General features: G+C 36.8%; 1 protein-coding gene across 1 annotated transcript in view; it reads right to left on the bottom strand.

Annotated features, from left to right (window-relative positions):
* Positions 1-19,169, bottom strand: part of FKBP5 (FKBP prolyl isomerase 5) — a 105,653-nt gene extending 86,484 nt beyond the window's left edge. Inside the window, exons 1-2 of the mRNA XM_055080127.1 lie at positions 19,155-19,169; positions 14,319-14,422 (exon numbers count right to left, since the gene is read on the bottom strand). The gene's annotated coding sequence lies outside the window, so the exon portion shown is untranslated. The remainder of the gene's footprint in view (positions 1-14,318; positions 14,423-19,154) is intronic.
* Positions 19,170-19,645: the final 476 nt, after the last annotated feature.

Genomic DNA, 19,645 nt, shown 5'->3' with positions numbered 1-19,645 from the left:
AAAAAAAAAATAAATAAATAAATAAATAAAAAATAAAAAGATATGCATTCTTATAATTTGTTATTAGCCAAGTTTCAATTGCCAGGAAACATTTTTTAAATGATCAGTTAAAATGCACGAGGTATCTGGACTTTTATCTATTCAACTATAAGCTGTACTTTTTCTTGTTTTAGACCCACAGATATTAAAACAAGATGAAAAGATTTTATGAAACCAGAAGGAACATAGCACACGACACCAAAACTACTGTTCCAAGAGCTTTTTTCAAGTATAATAGTCAACTTCAGGAATAAAACTAACTCCATCTTTAAAATATTCACACCCAAATTTTCTGAGGTATTACACCAAAGAAAGAACACGGTGGTTACCTGGAAAACATCCAGTAAATACAGAATCATATGTAGAGAAAAAGAATGAAGATGAGATCCCAGTAACATTGCTCCTGATTCTTTTCCTACTCCTCAGATTACCTACTTCTTCTTTCCTTGATTATTCTTTCATCCCATCTCCTATTATTGCAAGTATCTCTTTTCAAAATGCAGTTTTCAATCAACAGCTTTTCCCCTGTCAACCACTTCATACCAGAACTCATTCACTCTTAATTTCAAATACAGCCTCTATTAAGACAACTTCCAGATCTAGTTATAATTTCTCCCTCTTCTTTTCTCCTGTTTTTAATCTCTCCCAAATTGACTGGCTATAGATACTCAATACTTCAGGACACTTTTATGTCCCTATTTTTTAAAGAAAATTCACTTTTTCAAAATTGGCTGCTTCTCCATTTACTTTATCATCTGTATTGTCTGGCTATTCTCCTACAACTTTAATTTTTCTCCATTTAATCAACAGAACCTGCCAACTGTTCATTGTGTTTCCTACTATCTTACTTTCCAATTCCATAGCTATCACCACATTCTGGGTTTTCTTCCTTTCCTTCCTGAGTCACCACAGCCCTCCAGCTGACCTGCCTACCTCCAGCCTACTCCCTTCTATTCATTCTGTACATACTGCCAGTAAACCTCTCTCACACAGTACACACCCCAGTTCAAGGACTTAAAATAGTTCCCCAGCATAATAAAGCTAAACTTCTCAAATCAGCACTCAGGGCCTTCCACCCCTTCAGACTGTCACTCATGAATGTTTAGCTTAAATATACTAAGGAGACAAAACCCTAGAAAACAAACAACTTGATCTTCCACATCTGGATCAGTGCAATGCACACTACAGGTCTGAAGACAGTACAGTCCACCATCTTTCACTTGACTTCAACTACTTATGTCAGGCAGTGGGAATATATGACTTAATCCATCATCTTCTGACAACTCAAATTACCATAAGGATTCATCTTCAAAAGCTGAACCCTTGTAATCCACAAAATGAAAGTATGTAGTTATCAAAAAGTAACACCACATATCCTTAAATGAGAGTGCAAAGTAGTATACTATCTTTAAGGGTGAATTTTCCAACATCTATAAAAAGTGTAAGTGCAAATATCCTTTAGCCCAGCAGTAGCACTTCCGGGAAATTACCTATAGATATTCTCACAGAAGAAAACAAAATTATATGTGGAAGGAATATTAAACACAACATTGTTGTAATGGTTAAAAAAGGGGGGGGAAACAATTGAAATTTCCTTAATTGACTATCATTATACATCTCCACAATGGAATATTATGCAGCAATTAAAAATAAAGAAGCAGGGGGCTTCCCTGGTGGCGCAGTGGTTGAGAGTCCGCCTGCCGATGCAGGGGACATGGGTTTGTGCCCCGGTCCGGGAGGATCCCACCAATTAAAAATAAAGAAGCAGGGGGCTTCCCTGGTGGCGCAGTGGTTGAGAGTCCGCCTGCCGATGCAGGGGACATGGGTTTGTGCCCCGGTCCGGGAAGATCCCACATGCCGCGAAGCGGCTAGGGCCGTGAGCCATGGCCGCTGAGCCTGCGCATCCGGAGCCTGTGCTCCGCAACGGGAGAGGCCACAACAGTGAGAGGCCCGCATACCAAAAAATATAAAAATTAAAAAATTAAAGAATCAGGACTTCCCTGGTGGCGCAGTGGTTAAGAATACACCTGCCAATGCAGGGGACATGGGTCCCCTGGTCCAGGAAGATCCCACATGCCACGGAGCAACTAAGCCCATGTGCCACAACTACTGAGCCTGTGCTCCGGAGCCCGCGAGCCACAACTACTGAAGCCTGCGCACCTAGAGCTCATGCTCCGTAACAAGAGAAGCCACTGCGGTGAGAAGCCCACGCACCGCAACAAAGAGTAAGCCCCACTCACCGCAACTAGAGAAAGCCCACACGCAGCAACAAAGACCCAACGCAGCCAAAAATAAATAAATAAAAAATTGAAAAATAAAAAAATAAAGAAGCAGTTATATATGAATTGATAGGGAAAGATGTTTAAGAATGGCATGAAGAGGGGAAAAAACAAGTTATACAACAGTGTGAATTACTATTCTATTTGTATGAAGAAAATGCATATACATTTGTAAATGCAAGAAAATATCTAGAAAAAATATACCAACCATTAATAGTAGCAAATTCTGGAGAATGGGATTCAGGGGAAGAAACAAGGGATTTTTACTTTTTGTACTGTGTGTGTGCACATGTACGTACACACATACGTATCTTTTTAAAAAATAATTTATTCAATTTTCATTTTTAAAAAAGGGCAGAGCACAGCAAAGACTCTTAACTTTGGATGAATATAATTGATCTTGATTATCCACAGTGCAGGAAATATGAGTACTCAAAGTGCTTAATGAGAAACTCATCCATTCATTCAGCAACTATTTATGGAACACTTACTATGTGTCAGGCATTGTGCCTGATGATACTGCCATAACCGTGAACAAGACAGACCTAGTCCCTGCTCCATTTTTCCTGTTTCCCCTGTAAGAACCACTCTGACTTCCAGGTCTGTGTTCTCATTATGCCTATTATGCCTACGGTTTCCCATAAAATAGATACAAATTAATAGAATAATTACATCAAACAAAAACAAAGGCTTTAAATGTTATTAATTCCTATTTCCTTCATAATTAATTTAAAAAGTTAACAGAAACACAATTTGTGAAAGAACAACTGAACAAGCACCATTTCAAATAAACAAAATTTAAAAAGTAATTTAGATGTTAAATGAAATTTAAGGGAAATTAGCTAAGAAAACTCAAAAGAAAAAACATTATAGGAAATTTTTATTTTCCTCATTGATTTATATTTACTTACTAAATTCTTCTACAATAACCATGTACTATACAATAAGAAGGAAGTAAAAGTTGTTCTTGAAAAGAACCCTCTGTTGCACCAACAGATCAGCTACTGCCTAAAGTCCAACCCCCTAACCCATTATACCAGGCCCTTTATGGTCTGGCCTTGTAGAGACTCCTTGTTTTGTCAGCCCAGAGCCCATTGCACCCTCTGATGCAAACAGCATTCTGGGACTTTCCACTGGGGAATCACTGCTCCTCACCTCCTGGGGTGGGCCCAGTCTCTGCCAGTCAGAGCTTTTTATCCCCTTGGCCACCCCAACAGTTCAGAGGTGAACACATGACCCTAACAGATCCAAATCCAAATCACTCCTGAAAAGAGGCTAATTTTAATGAGGCTATTAAAATGATTATAAGTGCTGACATATAATACAGCTAAATTTCCCAGAAGAACTTTGTAATAAATAGAATTCTCATTTAATGTGGTCCCTGAATATTTTGTGTGACTATAACTTCCAATCACAAAACTGGCAGTGAAAACAGTCATAACTGATCGCTTTTGTTGAAACAGAACAGCAACAAAAATACAATATTAGAAAATTCCCATTTCTAAAAAGCTATTAAAACTTGATGCTGTCTCAAAGAATGTTGAAACCATATAAATCACATCCTGTTAAAATAGCTAAGTATAGAAACAGTGAGAAAATACAGGTTATGCAGCATATATGTTAATCACTTATCCTCTGACAGAAATTTTTTTTTCCCCCCCCCGGTACGTGGGCCTCTCACTATTGTGGCCTCTCCTGCTGCGGAGCACAGGCTCCGGATGCGCAGGCTCAGCGGCCATGGCTCACAGGCCTAGCCGCTCCGCGGCATGTGGGATCTTCCCGGACCGGGGCACGAACCCGTGTCCCCTGCATCGGCAGGCGGACTCTCAACCACTGCGCCACCAGGGAAGCCCTGACAGAAATCTTTTAAACAACTTCAAAAATAAAGCTCCTACAGGTAGTATTTCATAAGGCACCTAAAATGCCACAATCCTAAAACAAACAAAAAAAACCCCAAACCCAAGCATCTGAAATATATTTAACTTTTAAAATAATTTTTATGGGGATTTCCCTGGTGGTCCAGTGGGTAGGACTCCGCACTCCCAATGCAGGGGGACCCAGGTTCGATCCCTGGTCCGGGAACTAGATCCCGAATGCCACAACTAAGACCGGAGCAGCCTAAATAAATAAATAAATGTTTTTTAAAAATCACCTTTATTAAAAAAAATAATAATTTTTATCAGTTAACCATTTTCCTTTCAACACTAAGAAAACTATAGAGTATATTAATAAATTACAGGGGGAACAAACTTCAATGCAATATGAGAAAATAAAACTTAACCATTAGAATTTCCTAAGAGTGAAATGGACTGTCTTGTAAAACAGGGACCTCTCCTTCCCTGGAACTAAAACTAAAACCAAAACTCTGTAATTCTCTGAAAATAAGATATCCTTGAAGAATTCAACTGCTGTGCCAGCTGTTTTATTTCTTGAGACTATAGCTGAACACATATAATAATCCATTGCATTTTTTTCTAGCATTGCACAATTTTCCTGGCACACAATGTGCATACTGTATTTATTATCATATTTAAGCATCTGACAGCATTGTTATAAGAATCCATAATATTATTCTCTAACTAAATGCACACATAAATTTTTCAGTCTTCAAACAGCCATGGATTTCAGTAGTTAAGCATCATATATATTTTTTCCACAAAGTCTAAATACAATACATTTCCTGAACTTTTAGCTTTCAGTTTCCTGTTCGTCAATGGCTACAATTCTAGAGGCAATACATAAACACACCCTAGCCATGGTATTTCCACTCCTGACAACAGTGGATGTGAACTTAATATGACTAAATATAACCACAGTGCATATAAATGGTATATCACAGCTAACACAGCAATAGCAGGAATTAAGCTATAAAATGGAAATATAAGTTATATTCCTTATTAAGAATTCACATAACCTCCTTTTATAACTTAGAACTCAGAAAAAGTTTCTCTCCCATGAAAAACTGATAAGCTTTCTTTATCAGACAATAACTATGAAACCCATCCTGTTTCCTTTTTTCTCCTGCTTGCCAGGAAGCTCAGAGCTAAATTTAATGTTCAAATACAGAAAATATTTTGCCTCAGATTATTGCTGTAAAGATTTATTTCCAGCCCCTCATCCTGCTCATTATTTCTCAAGTGATTTATGCTTAATTTCTGACTTTATTTTTAATGTTTCTTGCCTTTTTAGTTTTAATTACAAGCTATCAAATCTTTTCAATGAATAGAATATAGAGTATAAAGAAACTTAATTTAAAAGATTATATCTTTACATCACTGAATAATCTGTTAATCCAATTTATATAAAATGTAGGTCCTAAAATGTATATTTATTTTCCCCTTTCAAAGTTAATTGTTTCACATAATTCATGATTCACTTTTAGAAAAGTCATTGGCAAGTTTTCAAAATAAAAGACTGATAAAATGACACAAGGATCAAAACAAATTACTAAGTTAGGGACACTAGATTAGGAGGATTAATAATTTTTAAATGTTTTTAATTTACTAACAAAATTGGTCTGGCAAAGCTAGATTGTCATAAAAAATTAACTCACATAAAGTGTACTAAAATCTTATTTACCATTATCAGTATTTTAGATGCAAAATAGACAACAGGTATAAAAATATTTAAATAGCCTAGGAATCTTAAGAAAAGAGGGAAACTTGGTCACACTTGTTTGGAAACTGTAGACACACACACATATGAAAATATTCAGTATATGGTAATACCAAAAAGTTTGTTAAGTGGAGATAAAATGAGATATTAAGAAAATGAACAAAAACAACACGAAGATGAAAAGAAACTACAACCCAAACTGACAAATCCAGCCTAAAACTAAACAAAAATATACCATGAATTAAACAGAAAACCTAAGCATAGTCATATTAAACATGGAAAAGAGAAATGAACCCATTTTGTAACAAAGACTACTGTCTACAAGAATGCATAATATTAAAGCTCTTCACTTTTAGAAGCCATAAATAAAAAAATAGAAAATGATAATAAATGGAAGAAGGCAGCCAAATAATTTATATAAAAATTACAAAAACCAATTGTTCCTTTCTCTCTCAACATATGAGAATTGTAAGACATACCCAAAGAAGTTAAATTACAAAAAACTTAATATTCTAAGGATGAAGTTAACAGCAAAATGTATTACTATATAAATTACTATATAATTTATATAGTATTATATACTATACAGCACAGTATATAGTATTAATATATACTATATTTATATTAGATATATAACATATATAATACAGTATTATATATAGTATATATAACATATAGTTATATAGAGTAGAATTTATAGTACTATTACTATATAAATTTACAAGGAAAGGCTAGTAAACACTCATAAAATATAGCTTAACAGACTTCTTTCAAACAACAATAAAACAGTTCAACATAAAAAAAATTTAAAAACAGAAACAAACTCCTATATATTATCTGAAGAAAGGGGCTGAGAGAAACACACACACACACACACACACACACACACACACACACAGAGCCCTCAAAAAAGAAATCTAAAATTTAATTTTGAAGCATTTCTCTTCCCCCGTAATAGCATAAATAGAAGTTAAAATTTGTTATAAAGAGTAATCATCTAAATACAAAACAAGTCACAGATCATAAGAGAAAATAATCCCTTCTCCCTTCAGAAAAATGAAGACAGGAAAAAGAAACCAAACCATGGGAAATACAACTAAGTCATCTGATACAAAGCACTGAGGACATGGACAAAATTCTTTTGTATAGATATCTGTGTATTATACAATTCAACTTCACAGTGTTTGAAAATGATAAAGAAAAATTAGTATTTCAGTAAAAATGAATCCAGTTAGAAGTCTTTTTTTCTTTTTTTTTTTTTTTTAAGGAATATGGCAGGATGAGCAGAGAGGTCTAGGGTATTTTTATGTAACCCATGGCACTTTTTCTTTCTTTAATCATGGGAAAGAATATAGAACCTGAAAAGATTACCAGCTGTGATATAATTTTATGACAAAATTATGCTTAAAGTGACTAAAAAGTATTTGTACGTCACACAAATTTTCAAAATGCAGGGAAAGCATCTTGTCAAAGTTAAAACAAGACATTTCAAGGGAAGAAAAGTAGTGTGACAGTGATTTGGAGACGAGGAACTGACATTAATGAGAAAAAATTACATGCTCTGTAAAAAGGGAAGGGAGTATTTATTGAGCAACTAGAGTATCCAGACACTAAGCTTAGGGCTTTAGAAAAGACATTCTATCACATTGCATCTAGGTAGGAAAACAATATAGAAGAAAACAATGCTTAAATAAGTTTCTCACCATTATGTGTGGCATATGGTAAAATGTAAGAGACGAAAGAAGATGTAAACTTAGAGACTACTGTACTAGTAGAAGTACACGGCTGGGGGCTGCGAGGTGAAAGTACAATAGTTCCCAACTTTTCATGCCAATCTTACTGGACTATCAATCACTCTGTAAAAGAACCTGTGTTCCACCATGATAGAAACAGAAGTCCACTTTTTTTGAGAATGATATTTATGTTTACAACACTATTATATTTATAATTTACAACTCTAAAAATAAAAGAAAGAAACCCTTTTGTTCCTAAAGCAGATTTTGGAGCCTTGGTTTTATTTTTTTATTTTTTATTTTTAATAAATTTATTTTATTTATCTTTGGCTGCCTTGGGTCTTTGTTGCTGCACGCAGGTTTCCTTTAGTTGTAGTGAGCAGGGGCTACTCTTCCTTGTGGTGCGCAGGTTTCTCATTGCAGTGGCTTCTCTTGTTGCGGAACACGGGCTGTAGGTGCACAGGCTTCAGTAATTGTGGCACACCGGCTGAGCTGCTCCGTGGCATGTGGGATCTTCCCAGACCAGGGATGGAACCCGTGTCCCCTGCATTGGCAGGCGGATTCTTAACTACTGCGCCACCAGGGAAGCCCTGGAGCCTTGGTTTTAAATATTACTTTAAGAATAGTAATGCCTGTCCAAGAAGTGTGATCATGGGCTTCTCATTAAGAATAGAGTGAATTATTACCACATTATTCCTGGCAGTAAAATTATTTCTTACCTTGGTGTTTGATAGCTGTTAGTAGAAAGATTATTGGTAGTACTACTGTAATTCCCACCCAGATGGTTAAGAATCATACTAGGATGACAGTAAAAAAGCAGCCCTAGTTTAGCTCTAAAAGGTACAGGCCACTAATTAATTAGCTGTGGATCCTGACTTTACTTCCTCTGGACCTCAACGTCCTCGTCTGTACAATAAGACTGCTTGACTAGAGCATACTTCCCTACCTTCCTCCCCCTTTTTCCCTCTCCCTGGCCCTTTCTACTTTATGACTTCGGTGATTTAGGATCTAGACTGGGATTTTTGAGGACAGAGAAGAAAACAGCAGAAACCCACTAAACTCTGGAGAAAAGGAACAAGAATTATGTAAACAACTAGAATATGGAGAGAAAAAGAGAAAGCCCAAAATACATGTTTACAAAAACAAATGGACAAATTAAAGAGGCATAATGGTTCAGAATAGAGGATCATGAGCTTCATTGTCAAAATTAGTATGATAGTAGTTTCAGTTATACTGACATCAGGAAAGATAGTGAGAAATGCTAGAGATACAGACTTAGAAATGTTATTTGTAACACACAAGAATGCTTTACAAATAACCCAAGAAATCTTCCCAAGTTCCCCCAGTACATATGGAAAAGATGCCATACTCCCTGGCTTAATCATTCATAATTCTGCCCTAACATAATCACTCACTATTCTCCAACAGGTTATTCCCTCCAGTCTATTTGGCTTCATCATTTCAGACAAACCTATGATATCTCCCCTTCACTGTCACTCAGTGTTCTGTCAAATGCTTTCTCCCTTCTTTCAATTTATAATAACAATTTATCATGCTCTAACCATGTTTGAGGCACCATTCTAAGTACTTGACATGTATTAACTCATTTAATTCTCTCAATAATCCTAGGAAGGAGGTCAAGTAACTTGCTAAAGATTACACAGTAGTAGAGTCAGGATTCCAACACAGGCAAACTGGCTCCAAGGAGCCTGTCCTCCTAACTTGCTAACTAGTCCTACAAGGCTTAGGTGGAGTTCTGTCACCTTCCTGAAGTTCTCACCTGCTTAGCAATTATTCCTGCCTCTTGAGACCTTAAGTAAACCACTCCTTTGTCACTTACCACAAGACCTAGGTTGTTATTTATCTTTTGTGCACATGTTCTATCTTTTCTAAGGACAGGATTTTGTCTTATTTATTCTGTAACAACACTGCTTAGAACCTAACAGAACTTATTATCTGGAACACAAAAGTGCTTATTAATGAAACTATAATAGCATTTAATATTTATTGAAGACATATGCCAGGTTCTGGGCTAAGTACTTTATATGTATTGTCTCATTTATTCCTCACAACCGTTAGGTAGGTATTCATACTGCCTGCACCTCCCATTATTATAGATGAGGAAACTGAGGCTTAGAGAGAAGCTACATATCTTGTCCCATATCACAAAGTGGTGGTGACAGTCTTACTTAAGGGTCTAACCAGAATCTTAATCTCCAGCCAACCACAAAACACCCTGAAGAAAGAATCAGTCCTAACAACAACTCAGTTCAACTTTCACTTACTCTGCAGCACTATGCTGAACACCAAGGATTCAGAATTAGAGGCACAGCTGCTGCCCTCATGAAACTCACAGTGCACTAAGACTTCAGGACCAAACTTTGATATCACAGGCAGAGCCACCATCATCAAAACTTAAGGAAGATTTTAACTTATATTTTAAATCAAAATATCTAAATAATCCTTGGAAACTCTTCCATCCCATTCCTTCTCCCTTCAGGCTTCCCCCACTCCCTCTACCCTAGGACTCGGCTCTCTAGTTTCTGTATTATAGAGTAGAAGGATCCCACTAATCCTGACAACTATTAGGATGTCTAAATTTAATTTATCAGTAGCTCAGACTCAAGGGTCAATCTGGCGAATTCCATGTCCATAATGAAATATGCGCAATGGACAGCTAGAAAAAAAACCAGTAGCAAGGAGAAGCAGCAAAAAGAGGGAGATGAAAGTCACACTGTATAGCAAAGTTAAGAAAAAGCAAGAAAAGCAGGAGTGGACACAAATAGAAGGTGAAAGTGAGTCCAGAATAAATCCAATAGAGAGATGTAGATACATGAAAACGCTAAATCTAATTCATTTTGCGAATGCTGACTCCTTTAATTATTTCTTTTCCTAACTTCTAATGGAAACAGAAAAATACGTAGGTGAAACAATCACTGAAAAAATCATTAACTAGGAACAGTATATAAATCAGGAGTTTTTCCCCTGAAAAACCACTCATTTTAGAATTTCAGAGCTGCAAAAAGACCTTAGAACACTATCTAATCTAACTCATTCATTTTACAATTAATATAAGGCTCAGTAAGGTTAAGTAACTTTAACTTGCCCAAGATCATGCAGCAACATTCCTGAATCTCATCCCTGTCCATGCCTACTATACTAGGCTTCCTAGAAATGGTGTAATTTTCTCTTCCATTTTCCACTCTTAATAACTATTAAATTAATTTCTGCATAAGCATCTCAGAATCCCCATATTATTCCTACTTCCCATAGAAGAAAATAATCAGATATTCTGGATTATCTAAAACAATATCAAATTTTATTCTCTTATACCCAAAGTCAGCAATCTTAAATTGGGTCTTGATTTCTACCAGGAGGAAATTCAAACATTTCCCAGAAGAGCGGAAAGAAGAAAGAGCTCCATAAGCTGACCAAAAGCAAGCCAAATTGATAAGCTACAATCCATCTGTAAAGGACTCAGGCCCAAGACCACTGGAGGGTGGACGACTGCTAGTGGGAAGTAGAATGGATATCACTTATTTTCCCATTTCTATCTTATATCTTCCCAACTAACCTCAGGTTCCTATCTTTCTGACAAACATCAATTCTAGGAGCCTGTAAAAAGAAGGAAAAGTAATGAGGTAAGAGTATCATGTCACTTTCGGCATAATGGCTTTTTGATAAGAACTATCTTGGTCAGGAAATATGCCACAAGGAATAGAAGGGTTTTCGGGTAAGCCCACAGATCTTTATTTTTACCATAAAAACACAAGAAGTCCTGAAAATGTGTTATATACACTCAGTATTTCCCCCACTGCAAAGCACCTGCAGATATTCTGGGCTGGAAGGAACTCATTCTGGGCTATTTCCGTGGTCCAAAAAAGTCTGCTGCCTATATCCCTTGATAAACTGTGGGCCCTGCTCGCCATCGTTCACCAGGTTATTTGAGCTGAGTGATTTGGAAATCGTCTCTATCACCTTGGTTTAAATATAATGATTTCCTAGCCCTTAAAAATTATGTGTCTGCTTATAAGACTGACTGAAGCCTTCTCTGAAAGGGAAGAAAATGCCCTATTTTACTTTAGGAACATATCTTAATTTTGATATGTATGAAGTTCATTATAGATTAGGGATAACTTCCTGCTAACATGTTACCCAAATTAGGACAACTGGAGTGGAAATGAAAAAGGACGAAAAGATAAAAAGACATTTAAAAACAAAGTGATTTAGTGACTTACTGAGCTTAAGAAGCAAGGGAAGAGTAAAAAATGACCAGTAAGAATAATGGTGTCACAAACAGCTAAAGAGGAAAGTCAGGAAGAGAAGCGTTTTGACTGGGGGTGGAGAGAGGGGGTGTTGGTGTGCAGTTGCTACAGAGATGGTATTTAAACATATTTAGTTTCAAGACATAAGTGAAAATCTGGGCCTCAGTTTTGCAAGGCCTGGAGTTTAGACATAAGATATAGATTTGGAGCCTAAAAAAGCACAGCAATGACTGAGTTTTTAGAGAAAGAGAAAGTAACAGCAAAACATTTAGACAACAGCATTCCTCAGACACTACACTTTGAAGATAATCTAACTTACCAGATGAACAGTGCTACCTTATTCTATAGATTAGAATATTTGGACTAATTTATTATAAATAAAAAGCTAAAAAATTAATCTTTCTTTTCCAGGCTATGAATTGACAGAAAAGAACTTAGAATAAAAATAGTTTCATAATTACTGATTGTTCAAAGTTAAGTCTCTGAGTTAAAACACACTGCTTTTCAGGTTTCTCTACTTACAACAAAATTTTTGAAAAAATTGAGAGAAAAATCTGGTACACTAATACCACTACTATTTTATAATATTTGTGAGAATGTATCAGTTTTTAAAAGCACACTAACCAAAATGTTGATAATTAATAAATCTGAAGAATGGGTATATGGAGGTTCATTATTATTCTCTCCAGATCTGTGTATGTTTGAAACTTTCATAATAAAAATGTCTAAAAAAAAAAAGGCTACCTACAGATATTTTTAAAGTTCTATCTGCAGTTAGGGTTTGACAACTCAAAACAAAATTCTAAAAACTTTTCAAATAATGTTTTATTCATGCTCAATAGACCAATGAAATTTAGTGTATATGAAAGGGAGATAAGGCCCTGTCATTTCAGAGGAACATGAATATGTTCATTAAATGGAAAACATGAATATGTTCATTAAATGGAGAAAGTCATCCTTTTATCCATGTTGGTTGAGTTGGACATTTGTCATTTTTCTCTTCAAAGAACTTATATTTGTTAAAGAAAAATATATAGACCATATAAATGTATGGTTTTTGTTAGTAAAGGCAACATAAATGTTCATCCCCAGTTATCAATGATTAATTTGTTGAAACTGCTGGCTAGTCATTCTGTTACTTCAAATCATATTCCACTCCAGTAAATAACCAAATAAACAAATTTCTTATGTGGATGCAAAAAAACTGATTAAAAAATGAATATCCAGGGCTTCCCTGGTGGCACAGTGGTTGAGAGTCCGCCTGCCGATGCAGGGGACGCGGGTTTGTGCCCCGGTCCGGGAGGAGTAAGATTAACTATGAGATACAAAGCTTACCTGTCATATTTTCAGTTTATAAGTGTCACTCCTATTTAAACTGAAGAACAGGAAAGCTTATGGTCTTTCTTGATAAGAAGAAAACCTTGAGCAAAAAAGACTATATCAATGACAGTTGTTTTTAATATTATCTTACTAACAGAGAAGTAGGAAAAGTTCTGTTATGGATATTGTATCAGCCACGGTTAAGTTTTGAAGAGCAGAATCTATTCAACAAGTTTAAGAGAAAGGGATTTATTAAAGTCCGCAACGGGAGAGGCCACGCCAGTGGGAGGCAAAAAAAAAAAAAAAAAAAAAAAAGAATATCCATAAATAATACCCAATCCTAAATTGTGAAGAACACATATTTAAGATTATAGAAAATAGTAAGTTGAGAAAAAAAGCTGAACGTTTTAACAACTGACATAGTTTTAGGGCTGCTGTAGAGTGATTTGCTTTAAATTAAACCTATTTAAATCACAGTTTAAACTAACAGTGAGCATCAAATTCACCACCTTAGATATACCACTTACCTACGATCAAGATTAGTTTATATGGTTTACAAGCACCAATCCTTCCCCCTACTATAAATATCACCCAAAAATGACAACCAGCTTTGTTTGCCTCTTCTTTGTCTGGTGAGTTCCAGGACAGTAAAGATTGCATGTTTGTGCAAAACCTAGCATACTGAAGGTGTGCAACTCTCTTAACAGGAACTATCACTACCTTCAATTTCCAGGAAGCTATCGCTAGGTATCAGTCTCATTCCCTAGGTGACTTACACAGGATAACAAAATAAAGCAGTTTCCTGGCTGGCAGTTCACCTTTAATTATTTTCAGGATCTTGTTTCTTCTAACAGAAATATGTTGCCATGAAACTTCAAAGAGAAACAGCATAGATACATATATGTAGAGACAAAAGACTGTCAGTAATTCTCTTCTCCTACATCATTATTAAAGCACTGCTTAATTTCAAATTGAGGTATTTCACTTTTTTCAGATAACAGGGTCATTCTCCTCATCTTCAACAAATTTTTATAGTTTTTTTCCTTATGAAAGTAAAAGTTACATACCATAAAAGGCACGGATCTTAAGTATTCAGCTGGGTAAATGTGAACAAATGTATACACCAACAGTTGGTGATCTGGAAGTTCCTTGTACTGGTCTTTCAAATGTTCTGTAAGTTAAAAATTACATGAAAATTAAAACTTACCCCAAAAGTGTACACTTGAATTCCATAGCTTGATTTCCAAATCAAGTTATAGAATATTTCCATTACCCTAAAAAGTTCCTTTCTACCCCTTTCCAGTCATCCACAGCCCTTACCCAGAAACCACTGTCCTGATTTCTATCACCATACCTAAGTTTGGCCTGTTCCTGTCTTTTTTTATAAATGTCATCTTATAGTACCTACTTGTGTTTGGCTTCTCTTGCTCTGAATAATATTTCTGAGATTCATCTATGTCACTGTATGAATCATTAGTTCATTACTATTGTGAAAAGAGCTGCTATGAACATTTTTATCAGTCTTTCTGTGTACATGTACTTTATACCTCTTGGTGTCGCAAGATTTCATTTAAAAAAAAAAGGTTTCACATATAAATAAGCCTGTGAAGTCACATAGTATAGATAGATGGATTGATTTATATATATACATATAGCATAGTTACATATATAGTGCAAATATATATAGCATAGATACTTTATCTACCTGTGTGTATATATTTATGTCTGTGTGTATATATATGTGTGTATGTCTCTACAAATGGATTCTGAGAGGTCCACCTAGGACCAACAAAGATATTCTAAAAGACCTTGTAGGGCTTCCCTGGTGGCACAGTGGTTAAGAATCCGCCTGCCAATACCGGGGACACGGGTTCGAGCCCTGGTCCGGGAAGATCTCACATGCCGCGGAGCAACTAAGCCCGTGCGCCACAACTACTGAGCCTGCGCTTTAGAGCCTGTGAGCCACAACTACTGAAGCCCGAGGTGCCTAGAGCCTGTGCTCTGCAAAAGGAGAAGCCACAGCAATGAGAAGCCCTTGGCGTACCGCAACAAAGAGTAGCCCCGGCTTGCCGCAACTAAAGAAAGCCCGCACACAGCAACAAAGACCCAGCTCAGACAAAAATAAACAAATAAATTCATTTTTTTAAAAAAGTCCTTATAAAGTTCATAGTGCAAGTAAATTTAAGATAGGAAAGATGACATTTCAATTTTTATTAATAAGTATTATGTTTTAACCTAAGACTAATTCAAAAGAGAAACAAATTTCTTTCCATGTAAGTTACCCTGTTTTGCTTCAATGAAATACCATTCTTCTCACAACAAATCCCCTTCTCAAACTAGAATTTCAAAACATTAAATTTTACCATCCACCATGTAATAATTTTTTATGCTAGGGGCCAAATCTAAAATCTGTCAAAATTTTATTTTACTGTCTTGCTTTTTTAAAAAGTTAAAAACATGGAAATAATTCCATTGGCTAATATTTAACATGGGTAAAGACCATTTCATCCTCATTCAGAATACTGTATATTCTGAAAAAGGCTAGGATGTTTTCTCCGTTCCAAAAAGTAACTTACTACAGCATTAAGTCTGTGATAGAGACATTCTAACCTTCAAATTCTATGTGTAATTTTCGGCAGACAGTAGACGAGGATCTTTAATTTCCAGAGATAGAACATTGAGAAACATACACACAAATCTGATTCTTGATGAGATCAATTTGAAATTCCCAACCCTGTTTTTGATAATCAGATGATCATTTTCAGGGGACTAGGAGTGGCTCCTTATTTAACATCATACATAAATTGCCAAGACTGAGGCTGAACACTACAAACGGTTCCAGAAATTTACCATCATCTGCTTTAGGAAGGGTTTGCAACTACAAAAGGAAAAAAAAACCTCTTCTATCCTTTGCTCTTTCTCCATCTTTTATTCTTCCTTCCAAACAATGAACAATTTCAAGACCATACAATTCAAATGTACTATATATATTTTTTTTTTTTAAATAAATTTATTTATTTATTTTTGGCTGCATTGGGTCTTCGTTGCTGGGCGCGGGCTCTCTAGCTGCGGTGTGCGGGCTTCTCACTGCGGTGGCTCCTCTTGTTGCGAAGCACGGGCTCTAGGTGTGCAGGCTTCAGTAGTTGTGGCTCGCGGGCTCTACAGTGCAGCTCAGTAGTTGTGCAGCACAGGCTTAGTTGCTCCCCAGCATGTGGGATATTCCCAGACCAGGGCTCGAACCCGTGTCACCTGCATTGGCAGGCAGATTCTTAACCACTGCACCACCAAGGTAAGTCCCGTGGCTACTGTTTTTAAATCAATAGTTACGTGATTTACCTGCCAACGTCCACGTAATCTCTGGTGAGTGTAGGTTTAATTTTCCTTACACTTTTGGGGACAGAATGTCAGAAGTTAAAAATGTGCTGTAAAAAAATTCAGAATGTAAAACAATGAAAAAACAAAATCTAATTACTAATCAGCTAGGTTAGAAAGTTCACACAGTCTCAGAATTATAAAATGTATAAAATATTTAATTGTTCAGCATAAAATAATTACAGAATTTAGTGTGTCAAAATATATACAATATAGATTCTTTGTTAGGAATTGTGGAAAAGTATATTAAAGGCCTACAGAAAATATTCTTAATGACAGATACAGCATGCAAACTACTGTTAAATAAAACAGTATTAATGTCTAACAGTATCATGTGATCTACCCTCAAATTTAGCTGGTTTAATATGTGTCCCTGTTCTTTTGTAGCTTTATTCATTCAAAAATATTTGCCCACCCCCAAACTAAAAAGGAGCCACACCTGAGGGTCAGTGACTTAAAAACACTCCCAACATTTATTGTGTAGATGCAAGAATTCAACTTATGCTTAATTTTGAAACTGTAATGTGTTTGATAATTTTATGATATGGTCTACCGCAAGTTAAAGTGGACAACAATCAGTAATTAAAATATGTAAAAATTGAATTTGAAAGTGGTCTTTTAATTAAAGGGCACTTTTATAGTTAAAGTTCCCCAAATATGCTTTACATAAATAAAACTAAGAAATATAGCTTTAATTTATGATATGTGGTATATTTAAGCATCATTATAGGATAATGACTATAAAACTTCTAATTACACATAGTAGTTAAACTAATACATTCCTATACACTTTAAAGGACAATTATACACATCACCCATAACCCCAGTCTCATAAGATTCCTTAGAACTACATACACAGAATAAAACCCACTCTGCACGAATCACTGTTCAAACAATCTACCTTCACTAAACATCAAAAAGCCCACTCAGCTTTCAACAGTAATAACTTCTTCTACAGCTAGAGAAAGAGGATGCTCTTCCTTCTCTAGACTGGTTCTACGGTAAGAAGCCTTTAGGAAACAAAACAACCTAAAATATGTATCCTTTTCCAATCCAAGGATAAACAGAAAATTGAAGATTTCACTAGTTACCTAATCCAATATTTTAAAATGTTCATGTTGAACTGGTTAAAATCATGTTTTAAAAAAGAAATTCACCCAAAATTCCCATCACTAAAAAAATTGAAGAGTCAGAAACACACTTGTTTTGTTAAATATTGGAAAGATAAACACCTCACAGCATATAAGCCTGTTGTTTTAGAGAAATAAAACATTTTATAAAGTCCATCTTTGATTTTTTAAAAAAATCCCAAATAGTCACAACTAGACTATTGGTTAAAGAGTTCACCTTTAAAAGGTGTTACTAATTAGCTACGTAACTAAAATTACCATTCAATGAAACACTAATAAAGTAGCATAATTAAAATAACTGTCCTTAAGAAGTTAAACTTACATCTCTTAAGTACAAATCATACCCAGCACAGATATAAAAAAAGACACATTAGGCTTCCCTGGTGGTGCAGTGGTTAAGAATCCGCCTGCCAATGCAGGGGACACGGGTTCGAGTCCTGGTCCAGGAAGATCCCACATGCCGCCCGCGCGCAGCAACCAAGACCCAACGCAGCCAATAATAAAATAAAATTTCAAAAAAGACACATTAGAAGAAAATAACTGAGGAATCTAAATCAACTGTTCCTCACAAATGAATGTTATTAATAACTTTCATAATATATTTTAAAGTAATTATACATTATTTTAAAACTTTTTTTTCTATAGATGCCCTAAATTGGTCAGGGCCATAATTGTAGATTGTTAAATGAGGTCAGATGGGAGAGAGAGAAACAGAAAATAAGTGACAAGTATAACAAATAAAAATTTCCCACAAGAATAAGAAGTTTTTCAACTCTATCCTTGGAAAAAAACTCTTATGCGGGGCGGGGGGTGGGGTGCGGGAGAATTCCCACAGACTACTCAAAATACTGAACCAAAATATGCCTTAACTTTTCCCTTGTCTACAATCTAACAAAACGGGAAGACAATGAAAATAAACACTCCTGTGAGCCCTCAGAGAGGCAAAGAAAGCTCCCATTCAACGCTAAGCCTTATTCCACTCCTGTAAAGTAAATCCAAAACCACGAGCTCAAACTGCTTCATGAAGAATTTACTGAATGGCGGCCAAACGTTGTACACGCTACCCTGAACCACACTGAAGGATATCTAGAGTTCTGCATTCTCCATTTACAACCTGTACCTTACTATGCATGCTTTCGCCACCACTGCAGAAACCGATTTTTACAAAGATGTTCCTCCCGGCAAGTCAACGGAAAGAAGGCAATCTACACACTGACAACACCCGCCCCCCACCTTTTTTTTTTTTTTTCCCAATCAATACTAGTTTTGACTTCTATACTGCGGCCAGCGCACCTTTTTAGAAATCATTAAGGGAGAAGGCGTTATAACGTCCCGGAGTGAACTGAATACTGAGCTCTGAAACAACTTTTCACTGCTTTCACCTGGCACTAGGATTATCACCTGTTAGAACGGCGCCGCACCCGCACCCTCTACGAGCTGCCGAGAGCGGGGATGCTGTTCCCAGTCACTGGTCCCTGGGCGGCAGGTGAAGGCGGTGAACGCGCATCCACACCCACCGCCCGGGGAGCGCAAACCGAAAGCCAGGACGGCGGCGGCGGGACGCTCCGTTATCCTCACTCTCGGCTGGCCCACCAGGTGAGCGCGGCTCCATCGCGCCCGCGGCGTCCCGGTGCACAGCTCACCCCGGCTCCACTTCTCCCGCCGCCCGGGCCCCGGAAAGCGAAGTTTCTCTCCCGCCCGCGGCAGCTGCTCTTCACGCGCCGCCCGGCTCTCCGCCGGTCCCGCCGTCTGCTCCGGGCTGCCGCGGTCACGGGCGCCGGGCCTCGGGCGAGTCGGGGGCCGCGGACGAGCCGGGACCTGTCACCCCGGGAGGGAAACAAAAGCCGGGTGAGGACCAGCGGGCGCGACCGGCCTCGCCTCCGAGAGAGAGA

The sequence above is a fragment of the Physeter macrocephalus genome, chromosome 18 (genome assembly GCF_002837175.3).
Source record: "Physeter macrocephalus isolate SW-GA chromosome 18, ASM283717v5, whole genome shotgun sequence".
In the NCBI taxonomy this organism is placed as follows: Eukaryota; Metazoa; Chordata; class Mammalia; order Artiodactyla; family Physeteridae; genus Physeter; species Physeter macrocephalus.
This window is presented reverse-complemented; position numbering and strand designations above follow the sequence as displayed.